This window comes from Callospermophilus lateralis, chromosome 14 (genome assembly GCF_048772815.1).
Source record: "Callospermophilus lateralis isolate mCalLat2 chromosome 14, mCalLat2.hap1, whole genome shotgun sequence".
Lineage (NCBI taxonomy): Eukaryota > Metazoa > Chordata > Mammalia > Rodentia > Sciuridae > Callospermophilus > Callospermophilus lateralis.
The window spans coordinates 100655973-100676266 of NC_135318.1; the positions used below are offsets into that span (position 1 = coordinate 100655973).

General features: G+C 43.3%; 1 protein-coding gene across 5 annotated transcripts in view; it reads left to right on the plus strand.

Moving 5' to 3' along the window:
* Il1r1 (interleukin 1 receptor type 1) overlaps positions 1-20294 on the plus strand; it is a 73430-nt gene that overhangs the window by 19769 nt on the left and 33367 nt on the right. For 4 of the 5 annotated variants that reach the window (XM_076833368.2, XM_076833371.2, XM_076833370.2 and 1 more), the window contains exon 1: positions 11838-12057. The exons of the other annotated variant lie outside the window; for it this stretch is intronic. The gene's annotated coding sequence lies outside the window, so the exon portion shown is untranslated. Of the gene's footprint in view, positions 1-11837; positions 12058-20294 lie in introns of those variants that run through there. 5 annotated transcript variants of the gene reach the window in all.

The window sequence follows — 20294 nt, forward strand, 5'->3', positions numbered from 1 at the left end:
GGGGATGCAGACTTGAGCATTCTGCATCCTCTGCGCTGCTCGCTGACGTGTTCAGGTCCCCGCTGTGTTAAGGATGAGAAACATTTTGCTCCAGGTCTTAATCTCTGGAGTTCCCCTTGACTGAGCTGGTTCTCCCCCTACCTTCAGCAGGATCCAGAACTGGTGAGCATCTTAAAATCAACACCTGCACATTCATGGACACACACGGTGAGAGGAAATAAAGATGGTGGGAGAAATGTAATGAGCTGGAGATGAGCTGGAGATGAGAACAGAAAACATTAATAAATGGAAGGGACCGGAAAATACTGCAACCAAGCATGTGGACTTTTAGTGGGCAGAGTTGAGTGATTCATTCATCCATTCAATAATATTTAAAGTGCATGTCCACCTGCCAGACTTTATTTTAAAACAATGATATACAACAATGAATAAAAACAGACCAGAGCCCTACCCTCATGGAGATTATATTCCAATGGGGATAAGCAGCTAATAAATTATATTAAGAATTAATAATAGCTGGATACTGGTGGCATTCACCTGTAATCCCAGCAGTTCAGGAGGCTGAGGCAGGAGGATTACAAGTTTAAAGCCAGCCTCAGCAACTTAGTGAGGCCCTAAGCAACTTAGTGAGAACCTGTCTCAATATAAAAAATAAAAAGGGCTGGGGATGTTGCTTAGTGGTTAAGCACCTCTGGGTTCAATCCCTGATATAAAAAAAAAGAAAAAGGAACTAATAACATTAATAATAATATGTGTAAATTAGACGGTAACATGTATCATGAAACACCAGTAAGGACTTCAGATAAGGGAGAGGGGTATGTGCTAGCAGGAACACACACACATACACACACACACATACACACACACACACACACACACACATACCACACCCAGAGTTTGTGCATGCATTCGACATCTAACAGCAACAGCTAATGACTTGGATATGCATTTGGCAACAAGAGAAGAAAATTCCTTGGCAGTAGTGTTTGAACTTTAGTCGTCTAGGGGGAAAGAGAAAGACATATTGCTGTTGTTAAGACAGGAAATGATTCAAGTTTGGATAAAACTTTTTAACAATGAAAAATGGAGAGAAACAGAACCACTTTGGCAAGGCAGTAATTACTGAGTTTACGTAAAGTATGTTGTGAAACTTCTCATTGCAAGGTGACCTTTGTGTTTTCCTTAAAGTCTTTTTTATTATCTCCAAGTACTGTTTAGATTTCAGTTCCTGATAGTTCTTCAGAATATTTGACTAGTTCGCTGTTTTGTCACATAGAGATCAAGTTATTTATGCATTTCGTACTTGGTTACTTGAGAACTTAGTGTTTGTATGGAAATACCCTGCTTTTTTAGTGTGGTTTTGGTTGGTGTTTTTGGAATGAGGAATTTGTCGGCTGTGGTGAGTGGTACACTCTTTCAGCCACACTTTACCAGAAAACTCTCTACTCCAAAATGACCTCATTTCCACGAGTTTATGCCTAATACAACTCTAGTCCATATTTACTTATTCGCATAGCATTATTTAGCGAAAAGTATTTTCAAGTGTGCTAACTTTCTGTAATTTTCTCGGTAACTCTGGGGTAACTGGGCAGGTATGATTATATCCATTTCATTGATTCAAAAGGCCTGAATAAATTACCCAAATGTAATTAATTCGTGGCAGATAATTGTTATCTCTACCGATGACTATGCCTCAGACATTAAAGGCTTTTTATGAATCAACTTCTTCAGTCCTCACAACAACCCAATAAGGTGGGGATTATTACAGAGTTGTGCCTTTTTTAATGATGGGGACACGTTCTGAGAAATACATCCTGAGGTAACTTCGTCATTGTGTGAGCATCGTGGGGTGGACGCACACTAACTAAGATGCTACATGTCCCTAGGTGAGGTATTTTCCTGGAAGCACCATTGTATGTGGTCCATTGTTGACTGTAAGGTCATTAGGTGGCACATGACTGTTGTATGGTTTACCACTGAGGAAACTAAAACACAACAGAACTAAGTGACTTGCTCAGGACCCAGAGATGCATCATGGTAGAGCTGGGATATAAACAGGGTCAGCTGGCCTTTGTCATCTATGCTAGTAACACCCTGCTCTGCTCCTTCAGGTTGTAGAAAGCAGACCTCCAGCTGGTACCTATTATAAGGCGTTTTTACTTGATAAGCAATGACACCATGGCAGCGGTCGATGGTGGAACAGTCGATGGTGGAACAGTAAGGGCAGCAGTGTGAATGGGAAGGACCATCAGCTTTGGAGAGTGAGGGGAAATCAATTCAGTTTTGCATTCATTGCGCAGTTCTTGGGTGAGGTCCTTCACCTTGCTGGGTGAAGGGTAGTGATACCCTTCATGGTGTGCTGAGCATTAGGTGTGATGGCCTACTCAAGCATCTAACTCATGCTCCATCATGTCAAAGGCACAGTTCATCTCTACACACAGGATTGATTACTGGGCACAGGACAGGGGGCAGTTCAGATAGCTGTCGTCAAGTAAACCCGGTGATTTCATGTACCCTTGGGGGGAATTCAGGGCAGTTATAATCTCAGTGATTATGTAGGACCCAGTCCTTTCTGGGTGAGGCTCATGGGGAGTATAATTTCAAAGTCTGGGGAGCAGGTGAAGAGACTGGTGTGGGGGCGACTCTCCTCCTGACCTCTTGGCTTGTCCTTTGTCCTTTTTCCCTAGGAAGATTCTTTGTTTTTGCAGTCTCTACAGAGCTGCAAAAGCCTTAAGCAAGCAGAAATTCTCAAAATTTTGGTCTAAGGACATTTTCTACTTTTAAAAATTATTGAAAATATCAAAGAGCTTTTGTCTACATGGTTAATGCTATAGATATTCACCTCAGTAAAAATTAAAAAATGAGAAATTGAAGAACTAAAATTTTCTGGATCATTTAAAAAATCAATAAACTCATTAGTGTTCATAAAAAACATACTTTTTATAAAATAATTATATTTTTTAAAAAAACACAAATGAGCAGAGTGGCATCGTTTTACATGGTTTACATTGTTCTGGAAGTTTCTCTCATATTTAGCTTGGCAGAAGTCAGTTGAATTATCGTATCTGCTTCTACATTCCATCTTTGAGGTTTTATACATCTTGGAGCCTCTGGAAAGCTCCACTGTATACTTGTGAGAGAATGTGTGTGACAAAGATGTGTGTGACCATCTTCGAATGATGATGAAAGTAGTTGTGACCTGAGGAACCTCTGAAAGGGTCTCAGGGACCTTCAAGAACCACAACATAGAATATCTTTTTCTCTTTAATGTATTTTTAAAACATTTATCTTAGGCTTTATTTTACTTATTTATTTTTATGTGGTGCTGAGGATCGAACCCATGTCTCGCATGTGCTAGGCGAGTGCTCTACTGTGGAGCCACAACCCCAGCCCTCTCTTTAATGTATTTTTTAATATTTTTATTTTGAATTGACATATAATGTTTATATTTGTGGGGTAATGTGTGATATTTTAATACATGTATAGAATGTGTAATGATCCTATCAGGGTAATTGGTGTGTCTCTCACCTCAGAGATATGTAATTTCTTTGTGTTGGGAATGTTCCAAATCTCTACTGGTTATTTTGAAATAAACTGTTAACTGTTACCAACCCTACTTACCCTACTGCGCTATATGGCATTGGAAGTCCCTTTCCTATCCAGCCATACCCTTGTACCTTAACACTCCTCTTCCTGTACCTGTTCCTTTCCCCTTACCTGCTTCTAGGTAATCAAATCTTTAGCTTTCACATATACATGAGAACATGTGGCAACATATCTTTCTTTGCCTGTCTTAATCCATGTAACATAATATCCTCCAGTTCCATCCATGTTGCTGCAAATGACAGAATTCCAGCCCCTTTCTATGATCGAATAATATTTTGTTGTGTATAAATATCCCATTTTATTTATTGACTTATCTGTTGATGAACACCTAGGTTATTTTATATATATTCATATGACTTATGAATAGTGCTGCAAACTTTAATAAATTTTTTGAACATTATTAGAATTCCCTCTCAACGCTTCCCTTCTGATGCCTTTGTTCAATCAATAACAAATGCTAATGATTGATTCTTCCTTCAAAAATCTTGAGTTTTTAAAGGAAGACTCAAAAACTAGAATCTTAGTTTTTTTTTTAATATCTTCATTTCACTTATTTATTTTTATGTGGTGCTGAGGATCGAACCCAGGTCTCGTAAGTGCACAGCAATCACTCTACCGCTGAGCCACAACCCCAGCCCAGAATCTTAGTTTTTGAATAAACTAAGAGAATGATTGAGTTTTTTGGCTTTCAAATGTCTCCCTCTCTTCCTTTCTCCTACTGTTTTTTTTCTTTCTTCTTTCTTCCTTCACAACTCTTCTTTCCTTTCCCTTCCTAAATGGTCTGTCTCTAGGACCCAACTGCCCTCAGGCTGTTCTAACCTGCCATCATTCATCCTTCCTCAAAAAGCCTGATCTTGGATACCATTGATGAATTCTGGGTTATGTTCTTGTGTTTTATAAACATGAACAATATTCCTAAATCAGGACTATTGGTCTAGACTTTGCTTGTAGTGTCTTGTGTCGTTTTGGATATCTAGAGATCCTGCTACCTCACAGAGTTTGGAAGAACTCATGAACTGAGAAGATTTTATTAGAAAAGTTTGGGTAGAACTGATATTGCAATTCTGCAAATGGACATGAAAACTCTAAACAGAATACCAACAAATAAAATCCAATAATATATAAAAAGGCAAATATATCATGGCAAAGTAGGCTTTTCTCCCCAATTGCAAGATTGGCTTAGTATTAGAAAATTAATAACTATAATTCACCATATTATTAAAACAAAAAGAAAGACCATATAATAATAAATGCAGAAAAAGCATTTGACAAAATCCTACATCCTATTCTTGATGCGAACTCTAAGCCAATTAGGAAGAGAAAGAAGTCTTTTCCAACAGATAGAGGGTATCTAAGAAAGTCCTACAGTAAATATTATACTCAGTGGATGTTGTTCTTCTATGATCAGGGACAATGCAAGTGGCCACTTCTTCACTTCTTTTCAACATTTTTCTAAAGGATTGAGTTCATAAAAAAAAAAAAAAATCAAGAAAAAGAAATGTAAGAAAACTCTCTTTATTTGCAAGCAACATGGTGTTCTATGTAGAAAATCTCATAGAATCTATAAAATTGTTACCAGAACTAATAAGTGACTTTTTCAGGTTATAAGAACAATATACAAAATCAATTGTACATCTATAGAGGGACAATGGACACACTGAGGAACTGAAATTAAAAAAAAAAAAAACCCAAACTGTGTGCCTGCACGGGTTCTAAGAGAATGTGTACCCATACTCTTCTACATGGACCTCAGTATGAGAAACGTAGAGTAAATCTGTCAAAAGATTTGCAAGAACTGTGCATGAGGTGCTGGCGATGGCCAAGACTCTTCTGCCTCTGTGCCCACAGTGGGCCTGGCCCTATCCTTGCTGGTGTCCTCTATTTCCTGTTCACCCCCTGGCTGAGGTTGCTCTCTCTGTGGAGTCTGTTTCAGAGTCTTTCTCAAATAACTGGCGTTTACAGAGTTTTCCAGACACCCCCATTACTAATTCCACACCCACAGTTGAGAAAGCAAAAAATGCACTCCATACCTTCCCGGTTGCCATTTTTATCCTGAAATTTCCTACTTTTACGCAGCCTAGCAAAACACTCTCATTCTAGGAGACTTGTGGCTTTCTTCTCATTCAGGCCTTTCCATGCTGGGCCTGGTTCTTTGTGCTCTTAGGAAGCGGAGGTCCTGAGTATGCACCTGCTCTCTTAGACACTGTTTCTTTGTGCCATTACTTTCATGCCCAGAATTAGTTGAAAAATCATCAAGTGATCTGACAAACACATAGGTAATATGCCAAAGGGCAAGGCACCATAAATGATTTTTTTTCTTAAAAAATAAACAAAAAGGAAAAAAACGTAGAGCATTGTAAGATTTTAGAATTTTATTTGCTGACCCAATTATATCTTCAATCTGTGCTCTGTTATTTTTAATTGAAGGGTAATAAGTGTTCTTTTGCAGGTTTCCTGACCCTGTGGCTGGCAACCACAGTGTTGCCCCTATTAAAAATCACTGTGAGGACATTTGGGGTAACATTTATAATAATAAAAAAAATGCTTTACACTCTCCTCTTTAGCTGGTAAATCGATTACTTCTAACCTGCTGGCTCTTTACCTAGTTGTGCCTGAGCATTTAGGGACAGGGGATAGACAGATTCTCCATCCTCTGCAAATACAGAGGTTCCTATCTCTGAAGACTTTGCATTTATTTTTACTGACAGATAAATTTTTTATTTTATATAAAATAATATATTAATAAATTTACAAAAATTATATTGATTAATAGAAAGTAACTGTAATAACATACAATGTACCTAAAATGTAGAGGGATTGTGTGAGCAGGTAGGATTTATATGAGCAATGAAAAAGGAATGGGATGCTGAAATGGTTGATTGAAAGGAAAGAGGAAGGTGTGAAGAAGATTCTTGTTCTGGTAGAGATTTAAAATAAGCAGATTGTTGGTTTTGGGTGAAGACTGTCTTTTCAGAGAAGGATCTTTGTTCCAGGCCCTGAATTGTTAGACTTTATTTTAATTTTTTTTTTAAGAATTTATTGTTTTTTAGTTTTCTATGGACACAACATCTTTGTTTGTATGTGGTGCTGAGGATCGAACCCGGGCCACACGCATGCCTGGCGAGCGTGCTACCCCTTGAGCCACATCCCCAGCCCAAACTGTTAGGCTTTAAGCAGCAATATCCAACAAAATGTTCTGCAGCAATGGCGTGTCCTATGGGTCTGCTCTGTCCAATGTGGTAGCCACTAACAATGTGACTGCTGAGCTCTTGAATATTTCAATATGGCTAGGACCACTGAGGAACTGAATTTTTAATTTTATTTAATTTAAAATCATTTAAATAGCTACATGTCTCTAGAGATTACATAAACTGGCTGGCATAGATCTAGAGGAACAAGAGATGGAATCCTTTTAGCTCCTTCCAGAGAGCCCACTCAGAGGTTTGTTTGGGTCTCTTGCCCCAAACCTGTTCCTATCTGGATCCTGGGTCATTTATGTTAATAAGTCATTGAGATAATGGGCTTCCACTGTTGTCACCCGGAGGACTCAAGACCAAGAGGCCTTGGCGTCTTCCAAGGATCATGCCAGCCTCTGCTCCAGACCACATAATAATGTATTATTATCTCGTGATTTTGCGGGCTGATGAAGCTCAGTGGCATGGTTCTCATCTGGGGCCTCTCAGGTGGATGTAACCAGATATCTGCTGGCTGGGTGGATTGGCCTGACATCCAAGATGGCGCACTCCCATGGTCACATTTGATTCTTGCTGACAACTGGGGCTGTACACTGGAGCGCCTGCACATGCCCTCCATGTAACTTGGGCTTTCTAATAGTTTGGCAGTCTAAGGATAATAATCTTTACCTGGCAACTCTGGAGACTGAGGGTGAGTGTTTCAAGAGGCCAGGAAGGACTTGAGAACTTTTTATGGTTGGGTTCAAAAGTGCCAGAAAGTTCATTTCATCTCCTTCTATTGGTTGCAATTGGTTAATCAAGTCACTAAAACCAGCCCAGGCTCAAGGGAGGAAAATTAGACTTGTCTTCTAAATGGAAGGAGGAACAACTAAATATGCCATCTCTAAATTCAGCAGAAATTGTCCTTAATTTACTACAGTGATCATATTAAAGGAAAATCATTTAGAGAAAATAAACGCACAATTATATTCAGAAAGGATCAAAGAGTTGAGAGGCTTCAATATGAAGGTCTAGATTTGGGAAAGTGCTTGTGATAAAACTTAGAGACCACCTACAGAAAGTTGAAGAGGCCCAAAGATGGTAAGACTATCTAGAATTACAAGGAAAGGAGTATTAAATTTAAATGGATTTTCTGAGTTTCGTGGTGCATGTTTATAATACCAGTGGCCAAGGCAGGAGAATCATAGTTTTGAAGCCAGTCTCAGCGACTTAGTGAGGCTGTATACAATCTAGTGAGACTCTGTCTCAAAATAAAAATTTAATGGATTTAAGGAGAGTCATGCTCTTATTAGAGGTCTGGAATATGACCAAGCAAAAAAGTTTCAATAGCTATCTTGGATAGCACGGGAAAAGCTGATAAGGGCTGTTTGGGGTAGCAATTGTCGGTTCTGTTATTGGTGCTTTAAGTTTTATATGTTACAGCAATCATCAAATAGGAGACAGCTGGCATAAGAGATAGGGAGGCCACAATCTGGTTCGGCTAGGTGTAGAAGAATTTACCAAGTCTACGGCCTCTGGAACTTGCTGTGTTGTTTCTGTGTTAATAGGGGTTGCAAAATGGTGCAAAACCCCTTTTTTAGTCACTTGCCTTAATTGAGCAAGATTAAAGCTGAAGTAGAACAAAAGAGCTGATCTGTCTGTCCCTGCCATCTTTTTTTCCTCCTTCTGTAAAGGAGGTTAGGAAATGACCCATGGCCTCGACAGTCTCGTGGCATATGTTACACTTTCTGATCTGCTCTCATCTCTGTTTCACTTGTGGCTTTCTGTTTGGTGAAGGGCTTAAAAATCAGAGGAATTTGGATGATGATTAGAAAGATGATTGTGGAAACCCACGAAGAACTGATTAAACTGAGAAGTTGTAGGGAGAGGAGGTCATGACAGATGTTGGTGAGAAAGTCGTGGCTTGGAGGTCAGTGGATGGAAACTGTGAGAGAAGCAGAAAAACTGGGCTGTAGAAGGAAATCCATCTGGGACAGCGGTTTTTAGATCTGCATTGTGGTTCTGTGAGAGATTACTGGTAGCTCCCAAAATAGCAAAAATAGGTGTAGCAAGTTAAGAATCATAGAGGCCCTGTGTGATGTAATTTTCTTTATCTGCAACTGAAGTCCACTTTGCTTATGATCTCCCATTTCCATCTGGTGGCAGAAACAAAAAATCTCATTGATTAAGAGTTGTTTCATTTCTGCTTAGGTGTCTTTGCGGGTAATGACACACTCTATTCAGAATTCTTTCCCCTCCTATCTTTGAGGGTGGTGAGGATGAGGGAGATAGAGGTGATTAAGGGGTTGTCTTGGTCTGTGGGGAGGAATTCAGGTGTGTAAGGTACCCTGTGGTCTTATAAACTTCAGTTGAGACCATGTTTGTCCTGACTGTCGCAATTGCAAGAATTCTTCCAGAGGTTTATCCTCTTGGCCCTCCATAACCCGCCTTGGAAGGTTTGGTGACTCTTGGCTATTTCACTCTGGGATGCCCTGGACTTTGTGGCCCAGGTAGCTCTGCTGCTAGGCATCAGATCCTGTTGCACTTGGCAGTGTGGTTTTGTTTCAGGTGTATTATTAGAGACTCCTCCCACAGAGGTGCTCAGGACCCAACAGCCTGACAGGTGGGAGATGGGCTGAAAATCCTCAGGGGACGAGGTCTCTCTTAAGGAAGGTGGCATATCAAGGTGACAGAACAATGTGTGGAGCTGACAGCATGGCAGAGAGTGAAACTGGGGTGATGGTGTCCCCTTCCGAGGGACTCCAGGTCAGAGGTGAAGTGAGGCATGTGCCTGCACCAGGCGTCTGGGAAAGGAAACAAAGGGAAGGACAGGGAAAGGGCCTGGTAGGGCTCTGGGAAGGAGGAGGTGGCTTCAAGATCCCAGAGGAGACCTTCAACATTATAAGGTGAGAAAGGGAGGTCTTCAAATCCTGTCTCTGGAGTGGGTACTTAGGAGTCCCACCTGGGTATAGAGGCCTGAATGTCTAGTAGGATATTTGGGGAAGGGAGGGGTCAACCCTGAAAAAAAGGAAATCCGGGTACAATGGCATGTGCCTGTAATCCCAGATGCTGGAGAGGCTGAGGTAGGAGGAACACTTGTTCCTTGAACCCAGGAGTTCAATGGCAGCCTGGGAAACATAGCAAGACCCTAGCTTAAAAACAAATAAAAAGTACAATTTTTGTACAATTTTTATTTTTAGTTCTTTTTTTTTTTTGTCCTTGGGGACTGGGGATTGAACTAAGGGGTGCTCAGCCCCTGAGCTATATCCCCAACCCTTTTTATTTTTTTGAGACAGGGTCTCATTAAGTTACTTAAAGCCCCACTGAATTGCCGAGGCTAGCCTTGCACTTGCGATCGTTCTGCCTCGGCCTCCTGAGTTTCCAGGATTACAGGAGGGCATCGCCGTACCTGGCAGAAATGTAATTTTTATTTTTAGATTATTACACTAATTAATTTCACTTTCTACTTGTAAACTGATTTTATAAAAAGCCTTTCACTACATAAATGGTAAGGCAAGTTCATGTTTACCAACCTAGGGCTTCTGGGTTGGTTTGCGGGCTCAACCCGGGCCTACCTACTTTAGTTTTCATTAACTAAGCCGCGTGACCATGCCTGTTGAAGTGCCAATCAAGATGGACTATTCGGTGTACCGGAATCACTGTGGGAGCTGAAAGGAACCCTGACAGCACAATGGAACCACAGGAAGCTTTAAAAACACTGACACTTAGACCTCAGGCCCAGAAATTCTGACATGACTGATCTAGGCATGAAGGTATGAGACCTGCTTGGTCTGAGTGCAGTGAAGTTATGTGAGAACCATCTCTGTTTAGATGAATACTGAGGAATGGGACAATTAGTGGATTTTCATAATACTATGTCACTACCAGATTTTAGCCTGCTTTTTTTTTTTCTTCCAGAAAAAGGAGTCATCTAAACTTATGGGAATAGAAAAAGAAATGAACAATTGGCATCATGCCAGCTTTCATGATGAATTATGGCTGCAAGTTTCCTTATGTCCAATTCTTGGGTTCCTGAAGGAGTATTTCAAGAGATGACCTAGGGAAACAAGAACCTGTTCTGTTTGGAAAGGAGGCAGGAAAGGGTGGTGTGTATGGAAGGAAGGAAGGAATCATTTACTGAACAGTCTCATGGGAGAGTGGTCCATTAAGATCCCCAAGACCTGGAGAGAAGCTGGAGGGTCCAGACACTTGCTGGAGGCATGCAGAATGGAAGTTGAGCAGGTTTCAAGCTCCCCCACTGATGGGCTAGGCACTGTCCCCCTCCCCCAGTGTCCTCCCCTCCCCCCACGCAGTTTTCTCGGTGTGAATTCTCATTTGCAAAGTGAGCTGGCGGGAGTGAGAAGTTCAGAAGAGTACTCGTTCTGGCATCTAGATCATAGCTAGATTATAGGGTTCCTAACAACAACAATAAAGCCAGCAGATAACGCTTGCGTGTTTTCGATAATGTGCCTTGCACTGCTTTCTAGGTATTAGCCCATTTTATCTCTCCAACCGCTCCACAAGGTGGGGGCTGTTAGGATCCCTTTTCACAGAAAAGGCAACCGCGATACAAAAATGCGGTGACTACTCCCAGGTTCCCAAAACCAGTCCCAGAAACCTGACCAGGTTCCAGACTCTGAAGCCACCGAAACCTGAGCGTTCGCCTCGGGATCAACCAGTCGCTGGCTCAGGTCACATTGGTGGTGGCGTGCGGTCGCAATGGCTGGGTAAGTTGTCAATTTTAACTTTGTGGGACCCCCGGCCCGTGGCCATCCAGGAGCAGGGCGGAGGTTTGGGAGTGCGCGGCAGCTCTCCAAGGCCCCGGCACCCGCGGAACCCCGGCAGGGGCGCGGGGACCACCAGGGAATCCCAGGGCAGGGGAACGTGCGGAAAGGGCTGGCCAGCCTCTGCTGCTCCCCAAGACTGGAAGCCGCCCGGGTTGCGACCGAGAAGTCTCCGCCCGCTCCACGCCCCCGCGACCGCTGGGCTGGAGTTGGAGCCGCGCCCGCGGTTCCAGGCCGGGAGGACGGGCGGAGCTCTCGCCCGGCGCCCGGAGCCCACTCGCAGCACCCGCCGGGAGGAGCCGGAGCGCGGCCGGGCTGGGGCGGTGGAGGCGCCGGCCTGCCCCGTGCGCCCCGCGGAGCGGCAGGAATGTGACCGCCAGGCGTCCGCGCCCCGGAGCACCCCTCGCGCGGCTCCCAGGGCTCTGATTTAGCTGCGCTCGGCCCGATCCCATCCACGACTGCGATCCCAGCACAAGGCACGGGGGCAGGCCCAGGTAGGAGAGACCAGGAGAGCCCTGGGGGTAGGTCGGGGTGGCAGGGACAGTGGCCCTGACACTGGTGTCCTTACCTTGGTTGTGAAAGTCTGTTGTGTAAGAAGGTGATGATGGTTAAGTGTGTGTGTGTGTGTGTGTGTGTGTGTTTCCTGTGTGAAGCAGGAGTAAATTCGAATGCTTTTGGGAACCCACGGATCCTTCTTGAAGTTTGTTTTAGGTGGGCATTTGCAAATTGCTTCCAGGTGTTGTGATCTGGTGTTGGAGGAGGGGTTTAGGATCAGAAGTCAGTCAGTCTGTGAGCAAGATAAGGGGGGAATGCTCTAAATGCACTGGGTGGGGTAACTTGTCCTCCCCAGATAAAAGATGATCCTGGGCAGGGTAGCTACAAATAAGTAGACGGTAAGCAGACACTCATTGTTTATAACAAGTGTGCCCAGCACTTCAGAGTTTATATGGCCTCTGTATTACTGTCCTTTTATCCTCCCAGTAGTTTTGTAGAGAAGGTTGGACGATCATCCTTGTTTTACAGTGGAGAAAGCAGAAGCTTAGAAAGGTGATTAACTTGTTGGGGCTCTGGCATCCGGAAGGAGCCTGCCATCTGTGGTCTTCAAACTCCTGTGTCTTCTGTATTACCCTCTGTTGGCCCCTAGCAGTCCCTGCCTGCCAGGGCTTTCTCCTCTGCACTGCCAGGAGGGAGAGAGGCTACTGAGGAGTAACATAGACTTGTGGCATCCACGTGTCTCAGTGTTTTCCTGGGGGCCTGGGATGCTCATCAGATGGGCACATTCCTGTGGTTTTATCTCCACATCCTAAGAACCAAGAAGGGAGTCCCATGCACTGGACCACTGATGGCACGGAGAAAAGGGGAGCTGAGGTTCATCCATCACTGAAATGTGATGTCTGGGAACTGGCTTAGCACTGGGCTTCTGTGTAAGATGGGACTCTGGGACCATGAGTTAAGGAGAGTCAGGGTGGCGCTGGGGACATTTGTTATCTCTTCCCACCGAATGCACTAAGTAGGTATTGACCTCTCTTCTCAGTCACTCTAATTTATTAGTATCCTATTTAATATGCCATTTACCATTCTGTATTCAGACCCTGTGCCAACTTCTGGGCTAAGCAGAAACATAGTGCCTTTGGGGTGGATTTGATGGGGAAGGGAGGTCGACCCCGACTTAGTCTCTTTGAGCTGTCATTCTGCTTCACTGGAAGGGAAAACCCCCCATGGTTACTGCTTCCTAGGTTGCTGTGCAGTTCGAGAAAGGATGTTTGACCTGAATTCTCATGTGACCTTGGCTGGGCAGGACCAAACTAATCATTTCTAATGGGCTTCTCTGTGCCCTGTGTATCGTAATATGGCATCAAGATGTTCCTTAGGGTTCTGAAACGTGTAACACCTTTGAGCAAATTCTTCACCATTGGAAAAACACCAATTCACATCCAACAAATGTTTATTGAATGCCTCTTTATGTCAGGCACTGTAGCAAGTTCTGGGACTAAAACAAGGAAAAGAATAAGTGAAAATTCCTGTTCTCTGGTGGAAATATGTCCTTCTGGCAACTAACAGGACATCCAGAGTCTCTCTTCAGAAAGGGGTTCTTTGAAATCTTCTTCTCTACCCAGAGTGCGGGTACCTGGGCTATGCAGGGGACACTATTCAGCATCTCCAGCCAGAGGGTGAGGAGGTGGTCACAGATAGAGCTCTGTGGTTCCCTAAGGATCAAAAATGGTGCCAAGATGTATCCCATGTTTTGCTTGTGTATGTGGACTAGGACAGATGAAAACACGCCATTGGAAAATATCTGTAGGCGGTAGATATGTGTCTGTCACCTGCAACCAAGACTCTGTAGAGGGAGGGTCTCATTTGACAAAGGGGAAGCACTTACCACTGCAGGGAAACTACCATAGCACCAGGGATGGGGGATTGTAGAGAACCTCATCATCTTAAGCAACACAAGGATCCATTATGAATTTGCCACTTCAAAGGGGAGAAGTCATCAGGGGCATGTTTGTCCCAGTGGCTGTGACCCAGCCCCACAGAGCTGGTGCTTGGTTTGCGTTTTCCTCTTTGGGGTTATCAGGTGGGCTGGTGGAGTGGCATGAGGATCTGCAGCACCAGCAGCTTTGTTCTCTGAGTGCCTGTCATGACCACAGAACATGCTGCGGCGGTCTCCTGGGCACACCCAGCCCCTGGGAGCATGCAGTGGGACCCTGGCACCAAGTGATCTCATTGAGTGTTGAAAGGGGCTGGGCTTCTTCAAGGTCTCTGCTCACCAGCATACCTTTGAATTCTGTGTGTCTCCTCTTCATGCATATTCCACCACAGACACACATGTGGCAGAGTCATGGGGACACTTTTCCATCTCCACCTGTTTTAGGAAGGATTTACAAGTTGCCATAGATTAAAAATAGGATGAAAGAGAAACAAGAGTGGAGATGAAGTGGAGCCTGAAATCAGGCTAGAAATGTAACATGCACACCTTGCTGACTTAGTTGCATGTAAAGTATTCCAATTGGGGCTGCCAAGGTAAGTCTGTGTCTCAGTCCTGCATGTACCTACCTCAGTATTGCCAGACACTCCACGACATGCAGGATTGGAAGCCAAGCAGGATCTGCATCAGGCTGCATCAGGCACTGGTATTTTGAAAACCCTGCAGGTTTTTCTCATATGTAGAAAAGATTAAGGAGGTAAATATGCTTTCTTGCAGGCAGTAGGAATTTGGAAGGTCTCAGCTGTCAGTGTTTTCAAGATAAACGGAAAATGTTTGGGAGAAATAAAAGCATTCTTGGTACAAAGTCAAGTAGAAACTTTTTCTTGAAGATTTTCATTAAAGAGGTGAGAAGAGCAAATTTCAGGCCATCTTTTTTTTTTTTTTTTAAACACATAGTGTCTTTATTTATTTTAAAAATTTGTTTTAATTAGTTATACATGACAGTAGAATGCACTTATATACTTTGATGTATCATACATAGATGGGATATAATTTCTCATTTTTCTGAGTGTACATATTGTAGAATCACATTGGTCATGCAGTCACATTCATACATACAATAATAATGTCTGTCAGGCCACCTCTTGAAATGGTCTGCCTGGAAAGCTCAGTTCCATAATCATGATTTGGCTGGGTGTTAACAGGAAGGGTCAGTCCAGCCTGGTCTCTGCTCATCTGGCTTTCCAAATTGAGGAACTTCTGCACACCTAAAAGTACAGTAATGCCTCCTGCACAAGAGTTAAGTGAAAAGTTAGATATTGCACTTCCCGTCAGTGTTTCTTACCTCATTGAAAACCCAACACCCTCCTCTTAATGCAAATATTTTTAACACCCATTAACAATTGTGAAATGCTATGTAAAACTTACCTCTACTGTAATTTTTAAAGATGGATAAATACCTACACGTAAAGAAGAAATAAAAGCAATTTGCATTAAAAGTATGCACTTCAGCATGTAGATGCTTGGACTGAGCCTAACTAGAAACTAGTGAGGTTCCCCAGTGCTTTATGCAGACTCACTCTGTGGTAGCATGAGACAGCTCAGAGTCCTTGGAAGTGATGAGGTGATGACCTTGGTCGAGGTCTGAATGGTAGTCAAAGGTCAGTCTTTTCTTAACTTCACAGTAGTGGCATTCCTAAAAAATTTAGTATGTATGGAAATTATGCCAACAGTATCTGGGGTCTGGGACCCTGCAGATCCCAACTTGAGAATCAAAGCTTGTATTTCCCTGCCTGGAAGGATCTGACCCCTTATTGTTTGTGGCATCTTGTGACAGTAACCATGTGTTTTGTGCCTCATTTTTCCCTTTTGCTGTTAAGCCCCACGAGCCTTAGTTGAAATCACCAGTCTCATGGTTCTGAGACTTTGTGATAGCTGATATCAGATTTCTTAGCAACTCCTGAAAACTCTTTGGCAATTTTTACATTATCTTCTTATTTTATGCATCCTTGATGATAGAACACAACAGTATACATTTTAAATAAATATGGATTGATTTATGAGCTGGACTGTAAGTGTTGGCATGAATGGCTGTGGGACATCTGTGGTCATGTGGGACTTGGAAACAAGGCTTCTCTGAGCAGGACTGCCTTGTGCTATTCCAGATGTCTAGCATCCATGGCCCCCAACACTCACCAAATGTACTGTGATCCCCCAAAGTGTCCCCTTCCCCACAGTTTCTGAAATGCTCCCCTGGGGGTCATGCCTGCCCTGTTGGGAATGGATGCTTCCCTGCATAACTTGGTGGTAAGAAACATGGATCCTGAAGAAGCAGGGCACTGGTGAGTAGGGTAGAAGTTAGCCCTCCAGGATGCACTTAGGGTCATTATTAAAGGATCGAGGGTAGCGGTGATAGAAATCAGAATGGCGGGAGCCGCGTGCAAGGGCGATGACTCTGAAGGTGCAGGAGAGATCCCTGGAGGTTGGCGGCAGTGGTCTGTCTTGGTAGAGTATCCCAGGTGCATACAGTTGTCTGGTTTATGCAATTGTACGTACACATAAGGCTTGTGTGTCTCACTATATGTATATTTTACCCTCAATGAAAAAAATTATACAAATGGAAAACAATGTGGACATTCCTGTGGAGAATGCTGGGTCCTCTGGGACTCTGGAGATCCCAATTTGAGAATCAGAGCTTGTTTTTGCCTGCCTGGAAGGGTCTGACCCATTCTTCTTTGTGGCATCTTGTGACAGTAAACCATGTCTCTTGTGCCTCATTTTTCCCATTTGCCGTTAAAACCCATGTGCCTTCATTGAAACCGCAAGGCTTGTGGTTCTGAGACTTGTGATAGCTGATATTAGATTTCTTAGCAACTCCTGAAACCATTTTGGCAATTTTTACATTATCTTCTTATTTTATGCATCCTAGATGATAGAAAATTTTTTTTTCTTTTTCTATTTGTATGGGTTAATAAGCCAAATCAGCTAGGCTTTTGGATTCATCTGCTGATAGGAAGATCACCAATCTGGGTGAATCTTGGGCTTTCTGAGATAGCAAATAAGTTCTTTTTTCCCTCTTGTTGAAGTGGTTTTGTTTGCTCACGATTTTGTACAGCTGATTCTTGTGCTTATCCTATTGAAAGTGCAACTGGAGTTTTGCAATGTCTGTGAATGACAATGTGTGCTACTGTCCAGAGTGGAAATGGTCCTGTTATGCTTGGAGCACATTGTGGTGGTCCTCAGACTTTTCTCTGGTCATTCCCACCTCCTCCTTCTCCATTCTGAGTCTGGTCATGTGGTGGACTTGTTGGTAGTTGGAGTTAGGTTGCTCTGTCTGTCTTGTCCACTGGGTATGAGTTCAAAGGGCCCCGATGCTTCTGTTTCTATGGGGTGGTGTAGAGATAACTGGGCATTGATTTCGCATAGCACCACTTACATTTTACCATCCAAGGGCTCACTCTGAGAAGTGAAAAGCATATGCTTTACCTAGTACTCCAAAGTGGCTCAGCTTGGGGGATATTTTTTTGATGCCTCTTGTTTTATCCTGGGCAGATTTTGAAGCCTTTTTCTTCCCACTTTACAGTATAGCCATGTTGGTTCTGATATAAAAATAATAACTCTCCCCAGAACTCTTTAAGTAAAAGTGATTTCCAGGAGAGTAGACTGGATTCCTGGCTGTCTGTAGATCCTCCTTGCAATATGTGGATTCTGGTTTAAGAATCAGGGGCTTGTGTAAGTATCAGATTCTAACATCTACAGATAGATGGTTTGTGGCTTTGTATGTTCCTTTTAGCTCTATCTTTCAAATGAACATTTTTGGTCTTAATGTTGAAGACTGTTGAATATGAATCCCAAACAAAGGTGTAACAGTAAAATGTCATAGTTATGGATTTAGTTTTAGAACAATAATTCATTCCCTTGCATTTCCAGTGACTTTCAACAGAACATGTTGCTTATGACATTTCATAAGCTGAAGAATATGACTCACTCTCAGTCACTTCTGAGGTATGGCCAAATTAGTTGCAACCTCATTCCCTGAATATTTCTCCACTACACCACGTCTATACATACCATTAAGGTTTGGACCGAGAGGTTGTATTAAATGATGCTGAATATGTATTTATGGAAAGGCAGAAGTGTACACTGGAATGAGGTGGCAGTGTGGAAAATTTGTGCTATGTTTCAATGTGTCCCTAAAGTTCACCTGTTGGAAACTTAATGCACAATGCAACAGTGTTGGGAGGTGGAGCCTAAGGGGAAGGATTAGGTCCCAGGGCTCTGCTCTCAGGAATGATAATGTCATTATCGGGGAAGTGAGTTCACTATTGCAGGAGAGGATTTGTGATGGAAATGAATTTAGCCTCTCCTGCTTGCTTGCTGACTCCTACCCTCTTGCCTTTCCACCTTCTACCATGGGATGACACAGCACAAAGTTCCCTAGTAAATGCTGGCACCATGCTCTTGCTCTTTCTTCTCAGCCTCCTGAACCATGAGCCAAATAAATTTATGCTCATTAGGAATTACTCAGTTTCAGATATTCAGTTGTTGTCTCAGAAAATGGACTAAGTATGGTTAAGATTTTCTTATAAATTTCACGTTTGGGGATTGCCTACTTCAGATCCTGGGGAGGAGAAAGTTACCTCTTGCTGTCTACTCACTCTTCCTGGGTTCATGTTGAGATTTAAATTAGAGGTAGGCCCTGTACTTGGGAAGGCTCTGCTATGCAACTCAACAAGTATGTCCCTTGGCATGGGGAGGAGTCTAATAGGGCAAGATGTGCTTACTGGGAATCTGGACCCACCAGCAACCCTCTTGACCAAGCTTCAAGTAGCTGTGACCCCTGAAATTCTCTCCTCCAACAACCTGGATTCCAGTTCCAGAGCTATACAGGTCTCTTTCCAGGTGGTCTACATGAACCCACTGCCAGTGGATTGGACTGATTTGCAGAGTGGCTAAGCAGGGCTGTGTGCAGAAAGGACTCAGACGTGCAGACTGGCATGTCTACTTGTGTGCATGCTCAGGGCCCCTCACAAGAGGGAAAGAAGGAAGGAGAGGAAGTATCTCCATACAGCATGAGCCCAGCCAGTGCTTCTGACTTCTGTTCTAGAAGGCAGACTCACAATGTCGGGGAATTCCTTTGGAATAAGAAAGAATTCCTCAAGAGTGTGGGAGATTCCTCAGGAATAAGAAGCTGTTTAACAGATACAGTGTGGCCACCAACACAAACTTGGGAAAAATGCCCCTTCCCCCTACACTGGGCCCTGTGCTTGGGGTCTTGTTACAGCTCCTCTGTCCCCACTTGTCACATTTTCTGTGCCTACACTGGGGAAGGAGTTTTTTTTCAGAGGGACAGAAAGTGTTGGATGGAGTCAGTTCTTCTTGGAAGGGAAGTCTGGGGGGAGGCCCAATGTGTTGTTCATTTTTAATTCTTATACTTAATTTCTAGTTTTGTATGCTTTCATGTTTCATGTTTTAAGTTTCTCATCCTGAAGCTAGTAGTGTCTTGGTCTGTTTTCAGTTGCTATAACAGAGTCCCTGAGACTGGGTAGTTTATAAACATTAGAAATTTATTTAACTTACAGTTCTGGAGGCTGGAAGTCCAAGATCAGGTGGCTGCATCTGGTGAGGGCCTTATAATGCCTCGTAACAGCAGAGAAGTGGAAATTCAGGAGACTGCATGTAGAGGAGATAAGACATGGGGGAGGACCTCGCTTTATAATAACCTGCTCTCAGGGCAGCTAATCCAGTTCCACGAGAAAGAGGACTTCACTTACTCCTGTGGGAATTAACCCAGTCTTCTGAGAGCAGCATTGATCTCTTAACATCTTTTAAAGGATCGTCCCCCAATATTGCCACAGTGGTGATCAAATTTCAACATGAGTTTCAGAGGGGACAAACCATATTGGAACCATAGCAAGGAGGAAATTGCTTTATGCCTCAAATGTGTATTTTCTCTTTAATGCCCAATAGCTTTGTATGTACCATGTGCCACTGCATCATGTGATACACTGGTGTTCCCAGATGTGGTATAGTCAGCAAAGAGCAATGGGAACCATACTTGGAACTTCACGACTGTTGGCTTTCTTGTGTGTGATTGCCAAACAAATCTGGGGTACACTTCAGTGAACCTCTGCTTGGGTTGGAGGGTGACCAGCTGTGGGCTTCTGGTTACCTAAGGCCCCAGGGGGCTGGCCATCAGTGTCTTGGTGTCCCCTTCCCCCAACCTCGCTGAAAGCTGCTGTGCAGAGGTCAGTCTCCAGTCCAGTCATGTCATCTGTGTCATAGACCTTGTACCAAGGTAGAAAT